This window comes from Quercus robur, chromosome 2 (assembly GCF_932294415.1).
Source record: "Quercus robur chromosome 2, dhQueRobu3.1, whole genome shotgun sequence".
NCBI classification, from domain to species: domain Eukaryota; kingdom Viridiplantae; phylum Streptophyta; class Magnoliopsida; order Fagales; family Fagaceae; genus Quercus; species Quercus robur.
This window is the reverse complement of record NC_065535.1, coordinates 22,967,880-22,981,167: the sequence shown is the minus strand read 5'-3', so window position 1 is coordinate 22,981,167 and position 13,288 is coordinate 22,967,880.

Here is a 13,288-nt window from a genome sequence, read left to right as displayed (position 1 = left end):
CTTGAAAGGTTGGCCTTGATAACCTACCTCTTCAATTTAATTGTATTGGACTTTTACACAACCATGTCCTTAATGAAGTTGGGTCGGTCTGTCAGTTTCACCTATCTACAAACTCATTTTCATAAAATAATTTAATGCTATAAAAATTCTAATTAAATTGAGTTTGCCCTTTTTAAAAGAATTTCTAATTGAATTAGGAGTGTTCTTTTCAAAAAAAAAAATTCTCTAATTTTACTGTTTATTATTAATACTTATTTTTTATTGAATTTTCTCATTTATAGGCATCACATGGATTAATAACTAGTATTTATACTAATAAACTTGGAGTTACCATTGAAAGAGGTCCTATAGTAGAAGACAGTTAACACTCGTAATGAAGCCCATGAGTAATCTACAAATAATTTTAAGAGCCAAAATAAGTTTATAAGTTTGCAAGAATACAAATATATATAAATAACAGATAACTTGATCATAAAATAAACAAAAGAAGAAGATGACAATAAATAATTAAAATCGTGATAAAGTCGCTTTAAAAAAAAAAAAAATTCCTGATATAGGCCCAGAGTATATTCAAGTTCTATCTTTCTTTTAGATACAATAATATTTCAATTTATAATGTTTGCTCTATAATAATTGTTTTTTATCTTTAGGTTCAAGGCATTAATTGATTTTTGGTATAAGCAATGATCATCAAATCCCAAATCTCATATTCGACAACAATATATTTTAGCAGTTGAGTTAACAAGAACCCACCGAATTCTAATGATTGAGCAAATGTTGTTTGTATTGTTCAAGCAGCAGTAATAGCAGTAGAGAAAGGGGGGCAGTGTGAGGAAGTGACAAACCGACCAAATATTAAGCCATGTTGTCGGGTGTGTCAAGAGTGAAGTGGCTAAAACAGGCACCATGTTTTGCCAAGACACCATTCGATACAAATCGAACACGTCTGCAACTGCGACAGTTGAACACGCATTAAAAGTATAGGGTAATAGTGCCCATAATTTTTTCTGTAATCACAAGCATACATAAACGTCCCTATTTTCCTTTTTTATTTGAATAAATACATGAACCTCCCTAATAATGACAGGGCAACTTACCTTTTGATAAAAGCTAATCACAAGCATACATAAACGTCACTTACATAAAAATAGTTAGGGAACAACTATTTTTTTATTTTTTTGGGTGCAATCATAAAAATTACTTTGAAGTAGTTAAAACTACCATATTTATATACTGTTATATACATGCATCTATTTTTCCGATTTTATTCTTTATTGTATTTATTAAATAATCATTAAAATTAATTTGAATCTTGAAATAATATTCTTTAATTAAGTAGTAGGTACAAAACAATTATATTCCCCAAGAGTCTTGTATTTCAAATCTTCTATCCCCGTCGTAACTATCAAAATGACTGGTACAAAGCCCAGCAAAAATACATAAAAAGAAGTTTACATTAAAATTTTTACATCTATTCCATCTTGCTGAAACTTGATAAACTCTAAATTCAATAATTTTGACGTAAACTCACGAGGGTTTGGAATTATTTTAGTTAGTAATATTACCACTGCTCGACATTAATTATAACCAGATGCAGAATTTTTTTATTTTATTTTATATATATATATGTGGGGCCCGATAGTTTATGGGCCAGACCCACTTGCTCGTGGGGAACCTGCAAGCCCAAGCTGAAAAAAGTTATGGCCCAAGCTTAAAAGTATAAGGCCGAGGATGGCTCAGATATGCAGCCGAGGACGGTTTAGTCCTCGGCAAGCCTAAAACTCCCTTGACAAAAGGGGTAAAAGAGAGCTATAAGAACAAATCCGTAAGAATATCTAAAATATCTCAGGGAAGTTGTCCTTAATACCCTTCACTGATAATACTTTACACCTAACAGAACCTGATTTTTAGGCTTTATTAACCATCCCCAACAATTCTGGGATTAGACTGACGGGACAAATATCAGTCCTGGAAAAGTTGACCCTACACGTGGACGAAGGACAGCAAACGTAGGCTAGTATAAAGGAAAGGTAAACTAATTAGAAAAGGGGGAGGGGAGGGGAGATCCCCCATCTCGCTTCCGGGAAAAAACTCCAGGGATGAGAATGCTCGGACAATATATGTAGATCACCACAGAAAACCCACCGCCGGGTAACCGGAGAAAGGCATTAGTGCTTCTCGGACATAATCCGAGGAGTCCAATCCCTCAAGTTACAAAGCTGTAAGGCTTGGATATCCTGACTGTAGTCCTTTCTTACCTGAGTTCCCTTAAGATCCGGGCTGAACTAACGACCTATGACCCAACGCTAGCCTTTCAAGCCCACTCTCTACAAATCTTATTGTGAGGGATCCTTCACATGCGAGCCCAACGTCCTTGTTGGGCCGTTTGAGAATCGTGTCCCTACAATATATATATATATATATATATAAGATTTTAATAATCTTTTTTTTTTTTTTGGAGAAAAAGATTTTAATAAAGTTAAAGTAAAAGGGTTACATGATATTAGACTTTTTTTTTTTTTTTTGGGGTTTGTTCTGCAAAAGAAATGCGTGACACAAAAATAGTTATTAATATCAATTTTAAAAGGGTGGGATACATTACATGCTTTTTTTTTTTTTTTTTTTTTTTTTTTTTTTTTTTTTTTTAAATATCATTAATGGACTTTGACATTAATGTTAATTTAAACTTGACCTGAAAAGTTTATCTCATAGATATTAAGTTTGTAACAAATCAAGCCTTATGTTAATAATCTTTTTGTCAACCACTGCGCATTCTTGGTGCGGTGGTCACTTCACAAATATAAATACTTGTGAGGTGTGGGGGGTAAAGGCCGGGATTCAAATCTCCAGGAGAAAACTTCACACACATATATACTTATATTAGGATAGAGTAAAAATTTTATTTTGTATAAAAAAAATATAATAATAATCTTTTTGTCAAAGTCGAATGATTATAATTGCATAATGTGCACATGATTCAGAAAGTTATGTATTCAAATCATAGTTTTAAAAACCGAACCGTTAAAAGAACCGAAAATAAGAAACGTTTAAGGTTTTAAGGTCATATCAAGATCCAACTAGAGGCTAAATCATGATGTCAAGGGTGGCTCTATGCAATTTTGGGCCTAAGGCAAAAATTGGAAAAAATATAGAGATATTGGAAAAAAAAAAAGATGAAGAAGAAGAAAAAGAAGAGGTGTGAGTTTTTTTTTTTGGGGGGGGGGGGGGGGGGCGGTTAATATTTTGTTGATTTGTTCTGTTTTGTTGAGAGAGAAAAAAGAGAAAGGGAGAGATATTTTAGCTTCTAGGTCACAAACTACTTTCTTTTTCTTCCCCCCCCCCTCCCTTTTTTTGGCTATACTTTGGGCATAATTTATTGGCCTCCTTCCCCTCTTTCTTATTCTTCTTCTTCATTTTTTTTTTCTCTTAAATATTTTTTTTCCTTATTTGTTTGGCTATATTTCAGGTATAATTTATAGGTCTTTTTTCCTTTGACCTTTTTTATTTATTTATTTTTTGGCTATGATTTAGGGTTTAATTTATTCATTTTACATAATTAATTTTTTTGGGAATCAAAAAATTTACTTAATTTGATAAAAATTGGGGGACTTAGGTGGTTGCCTAACCTACCTAAGATAAGAACATGTACTCCGTGATGACTTACTAATTATGTGATATGGATATAAATAAAATGAATGTATAAAAATTAACAATCTTCACTAATTCTTATTTTTTTAAATCTAAAGAGATTATAGTCAGGGGCGGAGCCAAGGGAGGGCGAGAGGGGGCAGTTGTCCCCCCCTGAGCTCACCAAAAAAATCATGTATAATATACTCTTATTATAGTTGAAAGTAGTTTGCACCATCCACTAACAGAAAGCTTCTCAAAAGCAAAAAACTAGTATTCTATTCACGGTAAGTCATGGACTCTAGAATCAAGATTGAATAGTAGGTGCCAGTCCCACAAATTTTTAAAAACTTAAAAAACTCTCCCATGCCTTTATACACGTTAGTAGAAGTACTGAAAAGCGAGCAATGCTAAACAAAATATTTTCTGCAACAAATTCCACAACTTTTGAGATGTTATTTATTTTCATTTTGGTTTATCATTAACATTATTTTATTGTCTACATTTACAAATTGTCAGCTCAATGATTGTGAAAAGAAAAAAAATGGTGACTCCAGACTAATTGTTAAAGGAAACCTTAGAGCATCTACTAATCTTTCTCTTCCTTCTCTTCACAATTTTGAATTTTGAATTTTTGTTATAATCCAAAATTTTAACTATTTAGAAGAATTAAAGAAGAAAATTGAATTTTGCTTAGTTTTTTAAAAGCATTCCTGACAATGAGACACGTATACAACTTTGTAGGCATATTGTCATATTCTTAACACTTTTGTATTGATTTATTTTTTTCAATTTCTTTGAAGAAATCATCAAATTATATGATTAAACTATATGCATTCAAGTTAATTTCTCAATTTGATTGTCATTAATTAACTATTTACATTGAGGGCATTTAAGTAAATTAAACTAAGTATAAAAAAATAAATTAAAGTTTACATTTGTATTAGATTGTGTGTGACAAATGACAATTACATTAGCATATAATTGCTTATTTATTTGTTATTAATATTGAATTGCTATTTTTTAGAATAATTTTACTTTCAATCTTTTCTCTTTTAATCTTGCCCCCCCTAAATTGAAATCCTGGCTCCGCCACTAATTATAGTATAATGAGGTTAAAGATAAAATGATATTTTCATTAGCTATTATATGTTTTAAGCAGATTTTTTTTTGTCATTTAATTTATTTTAACAAATTTGTACAACTTGAAAATATCTTTAAAAGTCCAATATGTTTATGCAAAATACCTTTATCTTTAAAGCAATTGAAATACTTTAACCGTATTAATAGGCATGTAAAATAAAAATAAAAAATCCAAATGTCCCATGTAAATTTTTTACATTGCCTTATTTTCTTTAACAATTTACCATGGGTTCTAGAAGATAGGGTTCCATCATCTATTGTGGTACTTGGGCATTGGGCCTTTGAACCCCACCAACCTCCCTTCCCCTTTTGTTTTCTAGGTTTTAAAATCCAAAAGTAGCCAATTCCCAATTAACCCGATGAAAGCCATGATTCAAACCGAAATTTCAATGACCAAATACTCATATAGTCATATTAGCTAAAAAAAGGGACAAAAACCATTTCATTAAACCAATAAGTTTTTTAAGCATTTATTTTACTCTCTTTCAAGGCATTGGATTTATATATTTTTTTTTTTTTTTTTTTTTTTTTTTTGAGGAAATGGATTTATATAGTTAATAGTTAATTAGTGTGAGAATATCATTTCTCCTTCGTAGATTTAAAATGCCAAAGTATGGTTGAGTTTTTCTTGACTTTTAATATACTTCCATTATGGTTAGCTAGACTAACTTAGGTGAGACAGTTTTCAGTCTAATCATACGAATTGCTTTGCTTACTAGACCGTATAACCTACGTGATAACTGATAAGATAGAAATGCTTTAAAGCCAAGTTGGCTTGCCGTTTATTCTCAAAAAAAGCCAAGTTGGCTAACAAGATAAGATTTTTATTTTTACACTAGTTAATGATCTCATAAAAATCAATGACATGACCTGATAAATTAGAAGGTAAGAGGTGGGTGGAGAAAAATTATCTAAAAAAAAAGGAAAGAGAAGTGTGACTTTTGGCAAGTATTATCAAAAACAAATTAAAGAAGAATTCAAGTTTCTAAATCATATATATATATATATATAAAGTATAGGAAAATTTTCGCTTTTTTAAACCTTATAGTTTAGGAGTAGTCTAAATTAAATACTATAGTTTCAAAAATAATAAATTAAACTCCAAATATTATGATTCTAAAAAACAACTCCAAATATTTTGAATTTGAAAGGTAACAAATTGAATTTTGGAGTCAAAATTGATGTAATATCGTTTAAGTAAATGTTAATGAGAGAGAGATATTCGTTTGAATTTGGAGAGAGGGCATGTCTACGCCACTTGTCTCCAGGTTCTCCACTGCCTACACACGTAAGCTATGTTTTCACTTTCTCTCTCTCTTTTTTCTTTTAATTTTTTTTTTTATAAAATTATTCTTGCTGGTTCCGCGGTTTAAAACGAAAAAACATAATATAAACTAGCCTCTGAGCACGCGCGTTAGAGGCTCTTCTATTTTTTGGGTAAATGTTAATTTAGAGCATTTATTATAATTTGGGATTACTTCATTTTCCAATCACAAAAAAATCTAGGGGTGTGATTGGAAAATGATTTTTCCACACATGACACTCATCATACCCCTAGGTTTTTTTTGTGATTGGAAAATGTAGTAATTCCAAATTATAATAAATGCCCTAAATTAACCCTTACCCAAAAAATAGAAGAGCCTCTGAGCACACGCGTGAGTTATAATAGCATCTCACGCGCGTGCTCAGAGGCTCTTCTATTTTTTGGGTAAAGGTTAATTTAGGGCATTTATTATAATTTGGGATTACTATATTTTCCAATCACAAAAAAAACCTAGGGGTGTGATGAGTGTCATGTGTGGAGAAATAATTTTCCAATCACACCCCTAGATTTTTTTGTGATTGGAAAATGAAGTAATCCCAAATTATAATAAATGCTCTAAATTAACCTTTACCCAAAAAATAGAAGAGCCTCTAAGCACGCGCGTGAGCGCGTGCTCAGAGGCTAGTTACTTTAAAGCCTACAAAGCATTTACTATTCAAGCAAAAAATAAAAAAGCCTGAATACAATTTATGTTCCTTGTAATTAGAATATAGAATCTATCGATAACAAATCCAAAGAAAGGGGTTTCCGTATAGCCTAACCCATTATGTATGTTGCGGGTTCTTTAGACAGCGGCATCAAATTTGGGAAGAAATAGACCATTCCATTCCTTATGTGGATAGAATTGATCACTTGACTTAGCATCCACTCCAAGTGTGTTGTATTTGGCAGCTTTAATCCCTTGTTTACGGGCATCAAGGAACTCAAAATTAAGTTTCTTTCTTGTTAAAACTTGAAAATAGTATAACAAAGCAGCACAAAGGAAAATGTGGGTGTCTAAAAGATTTGTTAAATTTCTTTTGAAAATTTGAAATTTACAAAAAAAAAAAAAAATTGTTCATGGACATCCTGGTTTTTTGGAGCCATAATTTGCTAATAAAATTGTATAAGAAATTCTAAAATCTTAAAAAAAAAAAAAAAAAAAACGGAAATAGGAAAAAAAAACTCTAAGGTATAGATATAGACATGAATATCAATCCACCGAATTGTTGATCCTTACTTAGCCGAGTGCAAGACATTGATCCATTACCAGAAGACCTTATCTGTGCAAATCTTCTACAAAATACACAAAACCAACATACAAAATCAACATGCCATAAATTGCTGATAGAATTATATAAGACATTGTAAAATTAAAAAAATTAAAAAAAAAAAAGATTTGGCCGCAATAATGCAGTAAACAAAAAACTAAAAATTTAAAAAGAACATATGAGAGAGAGAGAGAGAGAGAGAGAGAGAGAGAGAGAGAGAGAGAGAGGCCTAGCATATAAATGAGATACACCAACAACTGTATCAAATTTTTGCCAATAAATTTCCACCTACACACCACCAAATTGAAACTAATAAATAAATCACAACCTATGATAATCACAACACATAAAAACTAAAATGTCAATAATAGAATACATAAGGAAAGATACCAATCTTTTATTTTTCTGGTTTGATACCAGACCTCTAGGGCTCTTAACGTATCAAAGACTTTTTTTTTTTTTTTTTTTTTTTTTGAATTTGAATTTGCTTAAAAGATGGGATGTGAGGATAAGAATGGATAAAGTCAAATAAAATTGTAACGGCTAGACTCCTAACTGTTTGATGATAATGGGCAGTTAATTTTTATTTTATTTATTTATTTTATATGAGGGGAGTTTAAACTTGTACGTGGGTGAAAGAGGGGGTGAATTTTCTTTTTTATTTATTTTATTTTTTTTGAGAAGAGAGTGGATGAATATTCAGTAGAGTGTTTTTTTATTGTTCAAAAGATAATTGTTTTGATAATTGTATGGATTGAGATAAGAATTGTGGTAACATTTACTTTTATTTTTTTGTATAAAAATAATTGAAGTATTTGAATTTTAATAGACAACAAATTAATACACATAAGAATCAATCATTTGAATATAAATGGGTGGTAAGAATACCAGTTTTTTTTTTTTTTTTCCTTTTATGCGTGAAGGGTTTTCTTTTTTCTTTTGTACTGATTTGATTTTGGAGCGCAACTAATACATTTTGAATGAGAAGTTATTTTATTTTATTTTTTTTAGGATATTGGGAAGTTGTTCCTTCTCAAAAAAGCGTGTAATACCCTCAAAAATAAAAAAGTAGCGTAAATTCCTATTAAAAAAAAATAAATAAAAAAGAGTTTGTGTTAGTTTTAAATTGAGAAACAAATTAAATAGTGTAACGTAAATTCCTAAAAATTAAACAAACACCAAACTCAAGCAACACAATCTTCGTTCAAAAAAGAAACAACACAATCCATTAAAGCAATTCTCCACATTTTTTAGTCTAAACATAAACTTTTACACAGTACATCAACTTTACCAAATACAAAAAGAAGTTTTGAAGAATCACAAACTTACCTATACACCTCTCTTGTGTGCTCCATGTCTTGGGGGCGTCAAGCTCTTCGTACATGGCATAATTAATCCTATAAAACAAAAGGCAAAAGGCAAACAATCAGCAACAAAGTTTAAGCATACGAAATCCAATTAAGCCAATTTCAATCCAAATTCTCAAACAGCAATACCTACAATAAGTAAATATATCACTGCCATTACGATTTCTCTCTCGTAAACCTCTCTAATTCTCTCCTTATCCCCTAAAAAAAGAAGAAGCATAAATTCCTACATCTAAAAGAGGAAGAAGCGTAAAGATAATAGTGGTTTGTTATCAAAGAGTTTGTGTTTGATTTAAATTGGAAAACCAAGTAGCATAATCCCCTAAAAAAAGAAGAGTAAATTCCTACCCCTAAAAAAAAGCGTAAATTCTTATTATTATTATTATAAAAAATTAAAAAAAAAAAACCAAGTAGCGTAGTAAATTCCAAAAAAAAAAAAAAAAACCAAAAGAGAGTTTGCAAAAAGAAAAAGAAAGAGCCCTAACCAATATCCTTTCTCAAGCCGCCAATTCAAGCACAAACCCTCTTGTTTGAAACATGGGTAATAAGCAACTGCCAAACACCTTTTGAATCCCTAATCACATTCACCCACAGCCCACGGGTAAGTATTTGGCAGCCATGGCAAGTAAGAACTCAAAAAAAGTCAATGATAAACAAAAAAAAAAAAAAAAAAAAAAAAAAAAAAAAAAGAACTTACAAAAGATAGAACCTGAAAAGCTGTTGGAGTCTCAAATCTAAAAGAAAAAGAAGAAAGAAAAGGATGTAGAGTTAAATTGAATGTCTACAACATGAAGGAACCGTTTATTTCAAAATTACATTTATAAAATAAAAAAAAAAGAAGAAAAAAAAAAAGAGTTAACGTGATACATATAAAGAAAAAAAAAAGAGTAGAACTTAAAGAAAGTCAATCATAAATAAAAGAAAAGAAAACAAAGAGGAACTTGCAAAAAATAGAACCTGAAAATTTGTTAAAGCCTTTGACAGTAAATGTCTTTAATCTGAAGAAAAAGAAAGGAAGATGTAAATCTAAACTAAATGTCTTCAATTTGAAGAAGAATGAGAGAGAGAAAGTGAGATAGAAACTGCAAAGTGTACGTGAGTTTGTAGTTTTAAAGTGTAGGAGTTTTAATTTACATATCGATCCCCGGTAGTTGAAAACTTGTAAGTGGGTATGATGAGGGTATCTTAGGCATGAAAAATGTAGAATCCAAACAGGGGAAGCCCCTTAAATAGTAGTATAGAAAATTCAAAGTAAATTTAGCAAACCCACAACAAATTGTATAAGTTTTCACTTATTATTATTTTAATCACTCAAAAAAATAATATGTGGATTCTATAAATTGAAACTCTACCTCTAAAAAAAAAAAATAATAATAATAATACATTTTATATGCAAATACATCTATAATAATAATAATAATAATAATAATAGTAGGATATATATCATCGGTATATAGCTTGGCTGAGGCATGATTATTTCGCTCTCATGATTCAATAGCCTAGCTATATATACTTTAAGCTTCATATATAAGTTTGCATTGCACAATAGAAAAAAAAAAGTTTTTCTATTGTGTGTGTTTGTTTCTCAACAAAAAAAGAAAAGAAAAGAAAAAGGTTTGCATTGCACAATAGAAAAAAATGCTCCACTAAAAGTAGAACGTTTATATGTAACACATTCTACCATATCACATATCTCACATAATTTCTATATCTCCTTCAGTCAGAGTACCATACTTTATATATAGAACTTGAATACAAGCAAGTTATAAATAAAGAAACATTATGTAAATTAAAAAAAAAAAAAATTCCCCCTCAAAATTTGAATTTTCCTATTGTTTATTTTAACTAAAAGGAAGGCAAAACTTGAAAAAAGAAAATGAAAAACTTTATTTGCTCTTTTTTTTCCCCATTGATGTTGGATTAGAAATTCAAAAACATTATTCTCATGTGTGTCTCCTATGTCAGGTGCTCTCAAGAAGCACATGAAACCCAGATGGTGAATGGGCATGAGGAGGCACAGAGTAAGCAATGGTGCAATGAGAGCTGACAAATGCATGTTTTTAGTCCTTATTCTCCAAAACATTTTCTAGCATTTGCACGTGCGGTGAGGGTCCTAACTCAATCCTCATTGGCTATCAACACGTGACATGTTTACAGGTTGTGGCCCTTGTGGACCATAAAATCAATCAATGGGCATGCATTGCAGCCATGAGCCTAATTTGGGCCTGTCTTATAAATCTAAATCTTACCCATTTTATGTACTTTATTGATTCATCGATTCATTCTTCATCCATGCCAATCCCACCCAAGTTTATCATGCTCTTTTTTTAGTCATAAAATTGTTTTTCATGGGCTTTTTTTTTTTTTTTTTTTTTTTTTTTTTTTGCTATTTGGAGACACTACCACAATTTTTTTTTTTTTTAATATGAGATATAAATTATATTCTAATATAATTTAAGTGTATATGTGTGAAACTTCTTCCTAAAAACTTGTATCTTGACCTTTGCCCCTTGCCCCCCACCCCACAATAACTTATACCTGTAGGCTGTAGATTAACTATTATGCCAAGGGTGAGCGGTAATAACACTACAACCATTTCTAACAACTCTTATCTACGGGTTCTACCATTTTAATAGAGGATAATTCATACATATTTTTAATCTTGTCAATTAAATTCCCAAATTTATGGAATCATTTCAATTTAAGGCATTTGTTCATCATTTGTTATTCATTTCAATTATTTTGAACACCAGTAGAGTGTTGATAAAAGTAGAGAACTATTGATTAACTTGGCGTTTCACCTAGGCCCTAGGATTTGTTCATAAGTGATTTTGCCAAAAGACCGAAATTTATTACCTGGGTGAAACACATGATTTTATCAATACTTTTTCCATTTTCTCCACTCCATTATTGCCCAAAACAATGTAAATGAATAATGGAGATGTACAGAGAATTTAAATTAAAAGTCTTGATAAGTTTGGGGTTTTGAATTGACAAAAAAAATAAATAAATAAAAATTCAAACCTAATATGATGCAGAGTATAAACGCTGGACCATTTTATGTAATTTCTCCATATGAGTTTAAGCAAATTACGCATGCAATTCAATCTGTAATCTACGATATGATTATGAAGGTAGAAAAGAGGTATTTACACCCAAAACCAAAAGTGCTAGGTACTCGCCCTCTCAAGCGATCATGGAACCCACCACCAAGTATGAAAGCAACACTTTTGAAAATTGAAATAGGAAGATGTAAAACAAGATTCTTTTTTAATTTAGGGATTTTTGGAGCAAAATGTGGCCAAATATCTTAGAGAATGGCAAGGATTTTCTCATCTAATTTTTAAATGGTATGTTACTTCTATCATTATCTTTATCAAGCAAAACAAAGGGAATCAAAAAGTTAGGCCAGCCCAAGACAATGATATTAAATTGACATCCATGACTTGTTAATTTCCTGCCATCCTATTCATCGAAAAATTCTAAATTATCTATCTATTTAATTGATGACAAAAGAGAAGTGAGAATCCTCACAATTGGCCAACTATGACCTCTTGATTTTTATTTTTATTTTTTTAAAGTTTGGATAATCATTGTCTATAGGACTTGAACACTGGAAGGTATATTTGCTCTTAAAAAACATATATTAAAATATAGTATATAGAACAGAAATTAAAAAACAAAAAAGACATAGGATAATCTTACGGATTTAAATAAAGGAAATTCGGAAAAGGAAAACAACTATGCATATTATATTAGATTATTTATTTTATCATATTTAAATTTAGTAGCATATTTATTTTATCTATTAGTATATATTTGTAAGATATTTTTAGAATAAACTAATTTAGAATACTAATTAGGAAAATAATATATTGATTATATATTTATTTAATTTTTGTTATAATTTCAAGAAAATCAGTAAACAAATTACATAATATAAATTTCCTTGTATCATTATAAATTTAAAAAAGTTGTAATTTAGACACTAAGATCTAATCATCCAAATTAAAAAAAAAATTAAAAGATAAAAAAAAGCATGAATATATATATATATATAGAGAGAGAGAGAGAGGTCTTTAATATAAAGAAAATATTACAAGATAGATTACATTATTAATAATTTTGATAATTGTGTTGTCAATAATAATAATACAATTTGGCACAATAAATAACTTTACAAGAGTATTCAAGTTCAATCAAACTATAATATACACAATATTTGTGTATGTATAATGCAAAAAAAAAAAAAAAAAAAAAAAATCCATCATGCGGAAAAAGAGTCTATTTTTAAAGTATTTGAATATTAGAAAGTCTATAGACACAACAAATTTGATATTTGCAAATATGACAGATTGTTAATGGTAGATAATAAAAGTGATGTCAGTAATGAACTCAAATAAATGTGTACATCTATGAATTATAATAGATATTGATGGAAAACTCCAATATTCAGAAAATCAAGATTGGATAAAAGAACCTTTATCACTCAAGTATTACTAGCATATCTTTGTCACCAAAATAAATGAGCAGAGAAGAAAATACAACATACTTTAATGAGAGGAAGAAGTTATGGG